Raw genomic sequence first — 12,193 nt, 5'->3', positions numbered from 1 at the left:
CGTCACCGCTGGGCAGGCCTTAATTGGCCCGCCCACGTAAAATGGTGGCGCCCAGCTGATCACGGGTGGGCGGTGATCGGCTGCTCGCACGCTCGTGCCCCACAACCCCTCTCCTCCACCGACGGGGAGAAAACTCTCCCCCAGGGATGGAACAGGAGACTTCTTTGCTTGATATGGCTCATTACCAGATGGTGCATTTAGCCACTTTAGTGGGTGGGGAGTTGTTGGATCCAGTGCCCTTGGTTTGTTGGCTCTCAAAGACCCGGGTTGCATCATGTTTCGAGGTGACCAAGTTGGTACAGAAGCAGAACATCAGGAGATCATGGGCCTGAATTTTTCAGTCGCTGGGCGGACTCAGCCCTGACCGCTGCCGCGATTGACTCTGCGCCGCCATTTTACACAGGCGGGCCAATTAAGGCCCGCCCAGTGTAAGGCGCCAGCTGTAGCATTCAGCGTTACCTGTACGGGCGGGGAGAGGAGGGAGAGTCAGGGCCAGCGCTCTTTCACGCATGCTGCCTCAGGGAGATTGAAGTGCTTTTGAAATAAGTAAGTAAATGGTTTGAAAATTTACTTAAACATGTCCCCTCATGCGATTGTGGATGAGGTAAAAAACGTGAAGGCCGCTTGGCCTTTTCGCCTGCTCGCCAACCTTTAGGTTGGACGGGCAGCGTAAACAATGACATTAATTAATTTGTTAATGGCCTTAATAGGCCTATCAGTTATCAGCGGGCGCGCAGCCAACTCTGGCATGTGCCGGCCAAACGAAACATTGCGAGACAGTGCGATGACATCAGGACGCACGCCTGACATCATCACGCATCACTTTAAGCGCCAGCATGTTGGGCCCGCCCCCACACATCGACTGAAAAGTTCAGGCCATGCTGTTTATTTACAAACTGAACTCAGCAGCTACATTTGTGCGCTCACAACTCAAAACTCTGTCTTCACTCTTCAGTGTCTAAGTCAGGACTTTCTCAGAGGTAGCCCACACTACTCAGCTATTGGGTATTAAGATCATATGATCTTGCGTTACAACACTTGTCTTAAAGGTGAATTACATATCAGATTACTACAGGAGTTTGTCAAACATCCTCGCACCTCGATAAAGCACTGAATGGTGCAAAAACAGAAAATGCTGGAAAAACTCAGCAGGTCTGGCTGCATTTATGGAGAGAAAAACAAAGTTAGTGTTTTGAGTCCATATGACACTGAATGTTGCTGTGATCCCAGCTGATGTTACTACTGGACAAGCCAAGTCCCAGAGTGGAACGCGGCTTGATAGATCCTAACTTTTATTCTTTGTTTAGAAACATGGAGAATGGCTACTGAACAGAGTCACAAGAGTCAGCTGATGAACTTATAACAAAAGAATAAAACATTTATTAAACAAGAAAAAATGAACTATATTATAATACTCCTTCACCCACAACTATACCTTTACAGATGTATACAAATTTGTAAGGATAACAAGTTGCAAAAGCTATCTTATACTCTAATGTTCACAGTAAGTACACAGTCCATGTAAACCAATAGGTGACATGTAGTCAAACACACCACTTTCTGAAATCAAGTGACAGATGCCACCCCAGGCAGATGCTATGGATAACTCATCAACTCCCCCCAGATGCTTGTCACATGGTGAGTCAACCAGTCTCACTGAAGTCCGTCATTCACACAAGGGTTTCCAATCTTCACTCTCAAAGAATTCACTTTGGAATCTTCTCTCAAACCAACGCTTTCTCTCAGATACCTTCTGCAAGGGTCCACCTCCAGGGTTTTGAACTCTTCTTCCGATGTTCCTCTCCCCGGATCACCATGTGCATTCAAGCTTTTTTCCCCACACACTCTCTCTCTCTCTCTCTCTGACTCAGCTATGCCAACAGAACACCACTGCTTCATATGCCCATAGTAAAGGGTTACATACCTTCAGCTGGCTTCTCCCAACACTATATTGTTTTAAATCTGCATCCTGCAGCTTTCTCCATTTAAGCTTGGAGCCTTCGTCTCTGCTCCTTACTTTCACTTCCACAGGGCAGAACTTCTTTCAGATTCTTGTTCTTCCTTTGACTAGAAAGTCTTCTCAGGACCCTTCCTTTCTGTCTCATTCCTTGGCTTTGAGACTTCAGTTCTTTTGGGAAATCTACTCTCCCCGCAGTTCCCTCTCCCAGTAGACTGCTGACAACTTGATATCACCTTTGAGATCCAGGACTCACTTGAAATTCACTGTTACTTTAACTTCAGAGCACCTCATCTAAGATTCTTCGAATTATTTCCCTCAGCAATCGGCTAGAATGTCAGCTGGAGAGAAACTTAAACTGCTCCCTTCAACTTACAGCATAATGACCAACTGAACTCAAACTGTTTTTTGTATGTGTGTGTGTGTAGCTCCCTCTCTGAACCCCTGTTGCTAGGCAACAGCACAGTTTTTTTTCTACTCTTGTTTGCTTTAACTCTTCTTCAAAAGTCATAAAAATCTCATTAGAAATGAAGGTATACAAACAGAGCTTTAGACCTGCTGTCTCCAGTCAAAAATGAAACTAGATCCCAGGTATCACCTTTTAATCCACAAATAGAAAAAAATATAAGTTGAACTTATACTTAAAGATATACTTTATTCCTAACACACACAAACACAAATATAACTTACTTAAACTATCTTAACCTAACAATGTTATAACTCACTGCTTATGCACTGAGTAAACAAGGGATCTAGAGCCTTAACATAGGTTTATTCACAACCCCAAGAACACAGGTACAAACTTCCTTTTTCTCCCTGCCCCCCCATAAGTAGAAACGAGTTGTTATGTACACTTAAAAATAATGCCCCTACCTTTCCCCAGTTCGTAACATCTGCTCTCACTTACAACGAGAACATGTACTTCATTGTGACAGGGTTGCAACATTAACACTGAGCTGCCCAAAAAATTGCTTGAAAGGATATTCTGCAAAAACCATTAGTGTCAGCGTGATATTTCAAATGTATTTCAAAGTCACTTTGCATGCCTCAATATTTAGGAAGAAAAACTTTGATCTCTACTTGATATTCAGTTTTTTTTATGCAATAAGACTCTTTCTCTGCACTAAGCTGCTGCTGTCACTGCTCTCCCAAAGACCAGAAAAAGGCATCCAAAGTTTAAGTCATCACCTGCACTGGGATCTGGATGGATTCTGCTGGCTCTGAATTTCTAACCTTTAGCAGCTATTTAAAGATGTCTTTAGTCTTTCTTTTGGGTCTGGATTTGAATCAGATGCGATCCAGTTCTGAGGTTGACAGGGAGGTGGAATTTAAAGCATGATGTGGATGTATTTTTGATAAACCATTGCAATGATATAATGGATGCTTCACTAATGCTCTAGCAATAACAAAAACACCCTCTCCAGCAGAAGCATCCCAAAAAATACCTGTAGTGTCAGCAACAAATGAGCAATGGCTTATTCAATAGATTTGCCTGGAACTATTGTATGAGATATTGTATTCAACCAGCCCGTGCTTGCAAAACCTCTAACGTTAAATGTGATTCTGCGATTGACAGCACCTACTGAACAATCCCGAGTCTTCTAAGAATTACGCTAACACAAATAATTTAAGATTATCAGTTGGGCTCCCAATGTAGCTCACTTACACTTGCTGTATATATTCACATGTCGGGACCTGTCCTCTGCAGGCAAAAGGAATATGCCAAGGCGTTGCGTCTTTTTTGAGTTAAATAGAAGTTGGGAGGCAATGGTTTCCTATTCTGGCGCATTCTCCATGGCAACACCTCAACCAATCAGAGTTGACTTGCCAACCAATCAGCGTGCTTTTCTCAAGCAATACAAGTTGTTGCTCCCTTTGAAATTTGGCATTCCTGCATCTGTCCTGATGAGTGCAAGGTGAAAAGCTTCGACACCATGTCTCTTTTCTCAGCAATACCCAAGTTCTGTATGACCAAGGGCCTGTTGTATAAATAGTACAGGATAGCCGGAGAATATTCAGAGAAGATTTGCATTTAGATAACAGCTTCTTAAAGAAAAAATATGATAGGGTAAATAAGGAGAAACTGTTTGCAATGGCAGTGAAGTCAGTAACCAGAGGACACAAACATAAGGTAATTGGCAGAAGAACCAGAGGGCGAGATGAGTTTGTTTTTACGCAGTGGTTTGTTCTGATCTGGGAGCATTGTCTGGAAGCAGCGAAAATAGTCTATTTCAAAAGGGAATTGAATAAATGCCTGAAAAGAAAAAAAAATATTGCAGGGCTATGGTGAATGAGCGGGAGAGTGGGATTAATTGGATATCTCCCTTAAAGAGATGACACAGATATTGTGAACCAAATGGCCTCCTTCTGTGCTGAATCATTCTACGGGCAGAATTTTACATTAGGCGTTGGACATGCTGGGACATAAAATGACGCGCGATGATGTCGAGCGTGCGTCCCGATGTCATCGTGAACTCGCGTGATATTTCATTCGGCAGGTGTGCGCCGGAGTCAGCTACGCGCCCACCAGTAATTGAAAGGCCTATTAAGTCCATTAACTAGGGAATTAAGTTGAATTAAGTCAAAGCGACCTTTACGTTTTTTAAGAAAGCTCATCTATGAGCGGCATGAGGTTTCCTAAAGCTAATACCGATGAAATAAAAACTTTATTTTGAAAATAAAAAAATGTCCCACCACATAGTCACATGAGGGGACATGTTTCATTAAATTTTTACTGTCCTTATATATATTTTTTAAAAAGCGCTTCAATCTCCCAGAGGCAGCTCTGTGCTCTCAGGGAGATTGAAGCGCTCTTTCGCATTAATGGGTGGAAGAGCGCTGGACCCAACTCTCCCTCCTCCCCCCCCCACTGCCCACACAGGTAGCATTCAGCGCTACCGCTCATGATCCACACAGGGCGGACCTTAATTGGCCCACTGGTGTGAAATTGCGGTGCCGAGCTGATCGCGGGCGGTGGTTGGCTCTGCGACTGCCCCTGCCCGCAACCGCTGAGCCTATCCGACGACTGGAAAACCCTGGCCAATGGTTCATACATCCTGAGGAAAGGACAAGGCTTGGCTGGAATGCTTCCTTTCCAAAGACCAATGGCCTCACCTGTGAAGGTTCCCACAAGTTGAATTTTTTAAAATTCATTTACGGGATGTGGGTGTCGCTGGCTGGGCCAGCATTTATTTCCCATCCCCAGTTGCCCTTGAGAAGGTGGTGGTGAGCTGCCTACTTGAACCGCTGTAGTCCATGTGGTGTAGATACACCCACAGTGCTGTTAGGGAGCGAGTTCCAGGATTTTGACCCAGCGACAGTGAAGGAACGGCGATATATTTCCAAGTCAGGATGGTGAGTGACTTGGAGGGGAACTTCCAGGTGATGGTGTTCCCATCTATCTGCTGCCCTTGTCCTTCTAGGTGGTAGTGGTCACGGGTTTGGAAGGTGCTGTCTAAGGGTCCTTGGTGAATTCCTGCAGTGCATCTTGTAGATGGTACACACTGCTGCTACTGTGAGTCGGTGGTGGAGGGAGTAAATGTTTGTGGATGTGGTGCCAATCAAGTTGACTGCTTTGTCCTGGATGGTGTCCAGCTTCTTCAGTGTTGTAGGAGCTGCATTTATCCAGGCAAGTGGGGAGTATTCCATCACATTCCTGACTTGTGCCTTGTAGATGGTGGACAGGCTTTGGGGAATCAGGAGGTGAGTTACTTGTCACAGGATTCCTAGCCTCTAGCTTGCTCTTGTAGCCACAGTATTTATATGGCTAGTCCAGTTCAGTTTCTGGTCAATGTTAACCCCCAGGATGTTGATAGTGGTGGATTCAGTGTTGGTAATGCCATTGAACATCAAGGGGTGATGGTTGGATTCTCTCTTGTTGGAGATGGTCATTGCCTGACACTTGTGCGGTGCGAATGTTACTTGCCACTTGTCAGCCCAAGCATGGATATTGTCCAGGTCTTGCTGCATTTGGACATGGACTGTTTCAGTACCTGAGGAGTCGCGAATGGTACAGAACATTGTGCAATCATCAATGAACATCCCTACTTCTGACCTTATGATAGAAGGAATGTCATTGATGAAGCAGCTGAAGATGGTTGGGCCTAGGACACTACCCTGAGGAACTCCTGCAGTGATTTCCTGGAGCTGAGATGACTGACCTCCAACAACCATGACCATCTTCCTTTGTGCTAGGTATGACCCCAACCAGTGGAGAGTTTTCCCCCTGATTCCCATTGACTCCAGTTTTGCTAGAGCTCCTTGATGCCACACTCGGTAAAATGCTGCCTTGATGTCAAGGGCAGTCACTCTCACCTCACCTCGGGAGTTCAGTTCTTTTGTCCATGTTTGAACCAAGGCTGTAATCAGGTCAGGAGCTGAGTGGCCCTGGCGGAACCCAAACTGGGCATCAGTGAGCAGGTTATTGCTAAGCAAGTGCCGCTTGGTAGCACTGTTGATCACTCCTTCCATAACTTTACTGATGACGGAGAGTAGACTGATGGGGAGGTAATTGGCTGGGTTGGATTTGTCCTGCTTTTTGTGTACCGGACATACCTGGGCAATTTTCCACATAACCGGATAGATGCCAGTGTTGTAGCTGTACTGGAACAGCTTGGCTAGGGGCATGGCAAGTTCTGGAGCACAAGTCTTCAGTGCTATTGCTGGAATATTGTCAGGGCCCATAGCCTTTGCAGCATCCAATGCCTTCAGCCGTTTCTTGAAATCACGTGGAGTAAATCGAATTGGCTGAAGACAGGCATCTGTGATGCTAGGGACCTTCGGAGGAGGCCAAAATGGATCATCTACTCGGCATTTCTGGCTGAAGATTGTTGCGAATGCTTCAGCCTTATCTTTTGCACTGATGTGCTGGGCTCCTCCATCATTGAGAATGGGGATATTTGTGGAGCCACCTTCTCCAGTGAGTTGTTTAATTGTCCACCACCATTCACGACTGGACGTGGCAGGACTGCAGAGCTTAGATCTGATCTGTTAGTTATGGGATCGCATAGCTCTGTCTATCACTTGCTGCTTATGCTGTTTGGCATGCAAGAAGTCCTGTGTTGTAGCTTCTCCAGGTTGACACTTAACTTTTAGGTCTGCCTGGTGCTGCTCCTGACATGCCTTCCTGCACTCAAGGTTCATCCCCTGGCTTGATGGTAATGGTAGAGTGGGGGATATGCCGGGCCATGAGATTATAGATTGTGTTTGAGTACAATTCTGCTGCTGCTGATGGCCCACAAACGCCTCATAGATGCCCAGTCTTGAGTTGCCAGATCTGTTCAAAATCTATCCCATCTAGCACGATGGCGGTGCCACACAACATAATGGAGGGCATCCTCTATGTGAAGGCGGGACTTCGTCTCCACAATAACTGTGCGGTGGTCACTCCTACCGATACTGTCATGGACAGATGCATCTGCAGCAGGCAGGTTGGTGAGGATGAGGTCAAGTATGTTTTTCCCTCTTGTTGGTCCCCTCACCACCTGCCGCAGACCCAGTCTAGCAGCTATGTCATTTAGGACTCATCCAGCTCGGTCAGTAGTGGTGCTACCAAGCCACTCTTGGTGATGGACATTGAAGTCCCCCACCCAGAGTACATCCTGCGCCCTTGCCACCCTCAGTGCTTCCTCCAAGTGATGTTCAACATGGAGGAGCGCTGATTCACCAGCTGAGGGAGGGCGGTATGTGGTCTGTTTTTAAAAAAATTATTCTTTCATGAGATGTGGGCATTGCCGCCCATCCTTAAATGCCCTTGAGAAGGTGGTGGTGAGCCACTTCTTGAACTGCTGCAGTCCATGTGGTGTAGATGCACCCATAGTGTTGTTAGGGAGGGAGTCCTAGGATTTTGACCCAGTGACAGTGAAGGAGCTCGAGATAGTTCCAAGTCAGGATGGTGTGCGGCTTGGAGGGGAACCTGCAGGTGGCGATGTTTCCATACACCTGGTGATCTTGTTCTTCTGGATGGTAGAAGTCGCAGGTTTGGAAGGTGCAGTCGAGGAAGAGTTGCTGAGTTCCTGCAGTGCATCTTGTAGATGGTGTGCACTGCTGCTGCATCGGTGGTGGAGGGAGCGGATGTTGAAGGTGGTGGATGGGGTACCAATCCAGTGGGCTGCTTTGTCCTGGATGATGCCAAACTTCTTGAGCGTTGTTGGAGCCGCAGCCATGCATAAGGATAGAGTATTATCCAGCACATTCCTGACTTGTGCCTTGTAAATGGTGGACAAGCTTTGAGTGAGGTGATGAATTACTTGCTGCAGAATTTCCTGGGAGAAACCGTATCAGCGGGCGGGTGGAATTAGGGGCCTGTGAAATGATTGTCCAGCACGACAGTAATTAAAAATACAGCCATTAATGTTTGAGAATTGGGCAAGCTGACATCTGGAAATCAATGAGCTTCCTCCCTTCCATTTGAAGCTCAATCAAAGCATTACCCATACCTTCCTCGACTGGAATCAGTTGCTGTGTCCTCACTGTCGTAGCTTCCTCCGTTTGCTGGCATTTCTTTGGAAAGCATCACCACTCTGTGGGATGTGAATCCCAAGACATCTTCTCAAGATAAACTGTGATTTATTTTCACAACACTTCCCCATTCATAATTTTCCCATTGTTCTTTGTTCTTTCGGAGTTAACCTGAGAAATGCCTCACATACCGACATCCAATTTTGTGTATCTCCTTTCAGGATGCCCAATCTGGTCGGTGCCAGCCCAGTCTTTGTGCAGTAAATTGCCTAGTCGCCAGCTGACATGAGCCTGAATACAAGGGGCTTGTTTTTGTTTAACCCTTTAAAAAACTCAATGCTCTTTGTCTTTTAAACGCAGAGCATCCCTTACAAAATAAAAAGCCTTTTATTTACAAAATGGAGGCGATTGGCAATGCAGTGTCTTGATCGAATCAGGCACCACAATTTGTTAGCTTAGTTCTAATAACAGGCTATATTTTAAAGGTTTGCCACACATCTTCTACAACACAAACTTGTCCTAGCAACAACAAATATGGCTGCACCGGAGTGAAGTTACACCACCAGGACGTCGTGAGCGGAGGGAGAGTGGGTTCATAGAAGTCTGACTTGCTGATGATAATCGGAACCATGAAACCCAAAGATGAAAGCTCATGTCAGGTAGGACTCCTGACCCACCCTGCATGAATGAAGAACAGCTTATTGTGGAACTGTATAGAACCATAGAACACTACAGCACAGAAAAACAGGTAATTCGGCCCTTCTAGTCTGTACCGAAATATTATTCCGCTAGTCCCATTGACCTGCACCCAGTCCATAACCCTCCAGACCTCTCCCATTCATGTATCTATCCAATTTATTCTTAAAACATTTACCACGTCAGATGGCAGCTTGTTCCACACTCTCACCACTCTCTGAGTGAAGAAGTATAGCTACGTAGTGCCACACTCGTACGGGTGCCTGTGATTGTGTAAGACTCATCTTTCTTGTATTGTCAATTTCAAGTGAAATTTACCCTTTTATTTGAAGTTTGCCTGTTAATTCATGTGTAATTTGCATTGGTTCTCATTTGTGTTAAAATAAAAGCTACGACAAGTGGAATCTGTTTGGTAATTTCTTCATTTGGGAGTCATTCGGTAAATTTGGTTTAGTTTGATTTGCGGTTTCCCTGGGAGATTGTAACATTATCTTATTTCTCTTCTGCTGTCCGCTAAGATATTGCTTCCTCGTTGCCAATATGGCATAAAGATCTTCTTAGGAAGAGACTCCCTGCATTGTAAGTAGTGAGCAATGAGTCCACAGTTTTTCAGTGTACGATGAATGCAACTATGATACCTTGCCATTAGCACTGAATTAGAAAGATTTGCCAGTCTTTTGTTAGAATCGTTGAACTGAGGCTCCCTCTGACTGTACAAAGGCAGTTCCTCACCCATCATCAGCAAAAATAGATCCTGGTCATTTATCTCATTCCATGTTGTGGCATCTTGATATGTGCAAATTAGCTGCCACATTTGCATAGGCATCAACAGTAGCTCTAAGAAGCAATTCATTGGCTCTTTGGGACATCCTGATGTAGTGAAGGGCGCTATATAAATGCAAGTTCTTCCTTTATTTCCTTACCCTCTGGCCCATGCTTTGATTTTTTTTTGATACGAGAAAGGTGACTTAAGAAAGGTGGGGCTTTTTAACTAAAATTTCAGCAATGCTGAAACTTTTAATGTTTTCCTTTGTTGCTAACTCCTCAAAGTGAGAACCGTTCTTCCTAGGAAATGGAACACTACACGCTCCTTGCATTAAATGTTTGTACCAAGCAGGCTTCCATCAGATCAAGCACACAGTGTGTTGCAGATGTGGAGTGCTCTCTATTGTGATCCAACAATGGATGGGGAATTTCTCCTATTGTTATGTAGCAATATTGTAAGTGCTCCGAAGAAGGTTGGTATTCCGAGCAAAATTTTAAAACCTTTATCAGAACTAGGAACAGGAATGGCCCCCTTCAAGCCTGCTCTGCCATTCAATTAGACCATGGCCGTTCTGTACCTCAGCTCCATTTATCCACCTTAGCACTATAACCCTTACCTAACTAAATCTAACAGTTCCAGCCTTGAAAGCTCCAATTGTCTCAGCATCCACACCTCTGGGGGAGAGAATTCCAGATTCCACTACCCTTTTGAGAAAAAGTCCTTCCTTCTTTCCCTCCTCAATGCCTACACTCTAATTGTAAAATTTAGACCCCTCTTTTTTTGACTCTCCCACTAGGGAAATAGGGCGGAACTGTCCCTGGTTTTGCAAAAAGTGCGGTAGTGGGAGGGGAAAAAAATAATCGATTTACCCGCCGGCCGCAATGGCGGGTTTTCGCACCGTTTCATCCTCTCCCCGTCTCATTGATTATTCACTCACGGGGGTCACGCCGTTTTGATGGGGGGCGGCCTCCAATTTTCCCGTCACACCGTCACCTCGTCGCTTCCTCACGCTGGGCGCCATATTTAAACTGCAGCCGTGTGCACACTTATCAGTGCTTCCAGCCCAGGCTGCTGCACTGAAGACATGCCCCTGATAGGCAAGAAGACTGTAGGCCCCCCCCACCCCCCACCGAATCAGTGATGCGTCCCTGGAACACCTTTTGGACGCAGTGGAGGCCTGCCGGGATGCCCTCTAGCCCCACTCTGGCTGCGGGAGGGGCAGCAACATCACCAATCCGGCTTGGGAGGTGGTGGCAGTGGTGGTCAATGCCAGCACTGCCCACAAGTGGTCAGCCATCCCGTGCAGGAAGAGGATGAATGATCAAATCGTGCTGCCGGGTTAAGACAACCATCTCATCACTCCAAACTCACACACTCACATGTCCATCACACATTCACTGGCATCTCACTCACTGCCAGCTCAAGGGACATCACCACTCACTCTCTCACACACACCCTCACATCTCCATCTGGCCTCATCTCCTCTGGAGATCACATCCTCATCCCATCCATGGCTCCACTCAACACATGCACACACGCACGCCTGGCATCCTTCTCATTTGGCCGGGCATGCTCCTTGTGCACACTCTCTCCATCTGTCTTTATGCAGGACAAGATTGTGCACAATAAAAGGATCCCAGGCTGGGGATGGAGTGCCAGACAACAAGGCCCTCACTCCCTTCAAAGACTGCACCATAGAGCTGGCTGGAGAGAACGTGGACCGTTCCTGCGTCGATGGTGAGGTTGATGCCAAGCATCCAAATGAGGATCCTGCACCAGATCATCCCTCTGGCAACTCAACTGTGAGTCCACTGTTCTGTGTACTACGGCAGCCATGCGCTAATAATCTCCACTTTCCCTCATAGGCACATCTGCCATGTAGCCCTCAGGCAACCTTGGCCCTGACTCCACTGCCAACAGCACCTCAGATGAGGACCCTGAGTACAGCACCCTTGAAGACCCATCACGCGCTCACCCACTCCATCCACCAGCGCAGTGACACACACTTCGGTGGGACCTATATGTGCAGGAGGCTCGGGTTCACTATCTGGTGAGCACAGCACACAATCTATTCCACAGCAGGATGAGACAGGGACACCCGAGATTGCCGACACTTGGAGGACTGCTGGAAGCAAGGGGTCTGCTGAGTCTGAGTCAGATGATGAGTCTCTGGACTCAGTCCTCAGTCAGTTGCTGGAGCTGCAAAGACAATCACGGGAACAGCAGGAAGGGATGACAGCTGCACTCCTCAGATTGCAAGGCCGCAAGGTGGAGTCCGTCCGTCTTCAATCCGAGGTGATCGCTGAGGTCAACAT

The sequence above is a fragment of the Cetorhinus maximus genome, chromosome 13, assembly GCF_964194155.1.
Source record: "Cetorhinus maximus chromosome 13, sCetMax3.hap1.1, whole genome shotgun sequence".
Classification (NCBI taxonomy): Eukaryota; Metazoa; Chordata; class Chondrichthyes; order Lamniformes; family Cetorhinidae; genus Cetorhinus; species Cetorhinus maximus.
The sequence above is the reverse complement of the archived record's forward strand: the minus strand, read 5'-3'. Positions refer to the sequence as shown.